Here is a 4495-nt window from a genome sequence, read left to right as displayed (position 1 = left end):
TTGGCCAGTCCATTAAGGATGGCCTCTTTAATAAACTTTTCTAAGATCTTCCCTGGGATAGAAGTCAGGCTGATGGGCCTATAGTTAGCCGGATCCACTTCCTTCCTTTCTTGAGGATTGGCACCCCATTGGCCTTCTTCCAGTCTTCAGGCACTTCAGCAGAGTGCCAGGAGTTTTCAGAGATCCGTGCCAGGGGCTGGGCTATGATGCTCGCCAGCTCCTTGAGTACCCTGGGGTGTAGATTGTCAGGGCCGGCTGACTTGAAGGTATCCAGCCTCTCAAGGTGTTCCTTCACAAGGTCAGCATTAATGGAGGGCAGGGGATCTCCCTCACCCAGACCTCCCTGTCCCATAGTGGGCATGGGTGTCCCATGGGACTGATGAGAGACCGACTGATGAAAGTACCCATTTAATAGGTTGCCTTTTTCCTGGGCGTCAGTTGTCAGTTGCCCCATCTGGTTCAGCAGAGGTCCAATGTTGCCCTTGCTTTTCCTCCGGCTCCCCACATATATGAAAAAGGACTTTTTATTGTCCTTGATGCTCAAAGCTAGTTGGAGTTCAGTTGCAGCCTTGGCTTTCCTGGTTTGCTCCCTGCAGGACCGGACCAGTGCAGAATAATCCTCTTTGGAGGTGAATCCCATCCTCCATCTTTAGTAGTCCTTTCTTTTTAGCCTCAGGAGGTCTGCTAGGTCCCTGGAGAGCCAGGGGGACTACTGTGTCCTCTTGCTGCCTTTCCTCTGAGATGGAATAGACTTAGCTTGTGCATTGAGGATCACTCCCTTGAGGAGCAACCACTCTTCTTGAACTCCCCTCTCCCTGGGGTCATGGTCCCTTAGGGCCTCACTGACCAGCCTCCTGAGCTTGTCAAAGTCGGCTTTCCTGAAGTCAAGGACTTCCGTGTTGCTGACTGACTTGCCAGCTGTAAGGCGGAGGGGGAAGATGATCAGCTCATGGTTGCTGTCACCCAGCTTCCCATCAATCACTAGGTCGCCGATTAGGTCATCCCCAGTAGCCAGTACCAGGTTTGAGCAGTGCTTTGCCTCTCATTGGCCTATAGACTTCTTGAGTCAGGTAGAGGTCATCCACGCACGAGAGGAAGCTTGCCGACCGCTCAGCTTTTGCTGAGTGATCCTCCCATGAGATGTCCGGGTAATTGAAGTCACCCATGACAACCATGGTCCTGGAGTATGTGGCCTCAGCCAGTTTCTGGGCGAACTCCTGGTCAAGAGCCTTGTTAAGAGAAGGCAGACATCACTTAAAGTCCCCCTGGAAGCTATAATGGTTCATACCTGGATCTGGACAAGGGTAATAAAAGAGTGCAGGATTAATTCCATAATGAAACTCCAAATTAAACCATTGCCCAGCACCCAGCACTCCAGATTTGTCTTGGCCAAAGGCCTGAGAAAACAGAGTACTCAGTGTCCAGAGGAGGAAAAGTCTGAAGAAAGTATTTTTCTGATCTCAGTCCAGTTATGAATAGTCAGCTGCCCAGATGAAAAGAACCAGTGGCACTGTTGACACTTCATGTTGGTCATTTCATTAAAGAGACCAAGGGCCACAATCAGATTGTGGAGATTGAAATTTCCTGGCCTGAAGTGCATTGGCTGGCATAGGTTGAGACTGGTTACTGCTCAGCTTACCTGATCTATATATTGACTGGCTTTAGTCTCCAGGGCTGCAGGTCTGACAGTTTTCACCAGTATTGACTTCACTTTAAAATTTAAAAAAAAAAACCCTAATAAAAAAATAAAAGGAAAAAAAAATTACCAGTGTCTCAGTACCAACAGAACCAGACCAGCTATTATTACAGCTGGGCCAAAAATTACCACAGGCGCCGCAGGCTTCAGCTCTCCATGGAAACTCTAATCTCTGTGAAACGGGATCCTCACTTTGTTTTTGTTTTTTAAGAAACCCACAAAAATAGGTAAGAAATTGAAAGGCTCGATAAAATCTTCGAGAATCTGAGAACAGCAACATCATCTCTCACAGGGCTGTCCCCCCGCCTTCTAACTATAGTCAAGTCATCTTTTAAAGTACATTGTATTTCCAAAGAGTGTTTTCCCTCCTCTGCTACTCATACCAACTTTTTTTCTCTCCTTCATTAGTTAAAACAAAAAAGATTGAAGAAAATGGCCATTCTAGCCCCCATTTTATTTATATAATTTCTTGTAAGGAAAAATTACGGAGGTTTTAAATAGTAAATATACAGGTAAATATCCATTCATGTACATCATAGTCAAAGGAACTTCATGGCATCAACACATGTATATGCCATGCTGTCAGTGTGGCAAGACATATCACACTGGTGTGCAATGGATCTGGGAAATCCAGCGTAAAGATACACAGATTAAGTATGAATCCCCTGGCTACCGATAGCTCTGATCTTCACCATCTGTGCTTGCAAAGTATGGCTCAGCACTGGGGTTCCAACAGTGCAGACAACAAAACAAAATCGAAACCAATGCTGCTTAGAAAGGGCTGAAATTCAGTGTCTGTCTTGAGGAGAGACAATGAATTTCAAGGCTAGAATAACACATTCCAGGGCTAAAACAACACAACTGGGGCTTCCACTTTCCATTTAGCTTATACACGTAGAGTTGAAGAGCCAATCTGTCTCACCAAGTCTCAGCATTTGGTTTTGTACCTTCCCCTTTACAACACTTTTAGCTCTTCATCCTCCAGGACCAACTTGCCTGAGCTAAGGTGTCAGATATTGCTGTTACACCACAGTGCAATATGTAAGGATGAACAAACATCAGGATGTGCCATCATGTGATGATGTGTTTATATTCCACATTTCAGATGATCAACCCCACCTCCCTCTATCCTGTTGGAGTCTTTATCCTGCTGGAAATGCTGATATTACCACAAGTGTTTTAATCTCTTGAGGAACCACCGGGGCTTTGCTGTAGGCAAACACTGCAGGGAATGATTTGGAGCTGTAGTCCAAATGAGAAACTGGGCCCATTGAGAGTACTGAGAACAAAGGACTTGGAACTGTAGATCCCATGAAACATCCTAATGGCTCAGGTGGGCACAGAGATTAACACTGGTGCAATATTTCACTGTGGGTTGACACAACAAGAAATTATTCAATTTGTCTGACAAGAAACATCACTAATATCAAGCCTTCTCTGTGGAAAACGTCCATGTTGATGAAACTCCAGTTTTTGATTGTAAAATGTTTTGCATTATTTCATAGATTTCATAGACATTAGGGCTGGAAGGGACCTCGGAAGATCATCGAGTCCAGCCCCCTGCCCCAGGGACAGGAAGTCAGCAGGGATCACTGTTTTGAGCGGTCCTGTTTATACAATGTGAAAATGTACCTGAACACTGTCAAAAGTGGGCTGATCCCATAACACTTAGGAGAAGTAGCAGCCATAGTATTTACATACCTTTGATATATGGTCATCCCAGTTAGCACAAAATGGCTTACATGTGGCATGGTGCAGGAGGTGCTCCATGGAACACAACTAGGCTTTTTCTCCTGTCAAGTATTTGACTGATTTATAAAATATGCTTATCCAGCATCTTAGTTGCATAGATAAATATGAAGAAGACACAAGTCTATCAATTAACCAGTGAGCTCAATGTCATGTAGGGTGCTGACAGATGTTCATGGTGCTGCCCTTACTCATGCTGCTTTACATAAAACGTCATGAGTTATAGTACCCGCAACCCTGACCCAACAGATGTTCGCCTGTTGGGTCACGGGGAACCGAGCCTGTATGCACTGGCCCTCCTGGCCAGGACTGCCCCACTCCCCAGCCCCCTTCCCCAGCTCCGTGGATGTCAGTGGAGAGGGAGTGAAAGAAGCAGCAGCAGCTACCAGGCTGCTATGCCCAACCGGGATGGAGGGGTGGGGTGGAATGGAGCCCCTCACCTCATGGCTGCCACCAGCTACCCCAGTTGGGCTATTGGGGGGAGCTGGCCCAGGCCCCCAAGGTGAGGGGGCTCTATTCCATTTCCCCTCCTCCCCCAGCTCAGGCAGGGCTTGCCTGGCACCTACTGCTGCCGTTCTCAAGAGGCCTGGCTAGAGCTGGGGGGGCTGGGGGTGGCAAGGTAGAATGGAGCCTTCTCACCTTGGAGGCCTGGCCCAGCTCCCCTTAATACTCCAGCTGAGGTAGGTGGCAGGGGCCACAAGGTGAGGGGCTCTCTTCCACTCCCACCAGTCCCACAGCTCAGGCCAGGCATAGCAGCCCAGGCAACTGCTGCTGCTTCTTTCACTCCCTCTCCACTGCTGGCCCTGTTGGAAAAATTAACCCTCAAAGGAACACAAGTTTCCTAAGGTGCTTTCAAGCAGAGTGCCACAATTTCATAGATTTCATATTTCATAGATTTCACAGACATTAGGGCTGGAAGAGACCTCGGAAGATCATCGAGTCCAGCCCCCCACCCAAAGGGCAAGGAGTCAGCTGGGGTCATAGGATCCCGGCAAGATAAGCATCCAATTTGCTCTTGAAGGTGTTCAATGTAGGTGCTTGAACCACCTC

The sequence above is a fragment of the Gavialis gangeticus genome, unplaced genomic scaffold (genome assembly GCF_001723915.1).
Source record: "Gavialis gangeticus isolate Ggan-Ray unplaced genomic scaffold, GavGan_comp1, whole genome shotgun sequence".
NCBI classification, from domain to species: Eukaryota; Metazoa; Chordata; order Crocodylia; family Gavialidae; genus Gavialis; species Gavialis gangeticus.
This window is presented reverse-complemented; position numbering follows the sequence as displayed.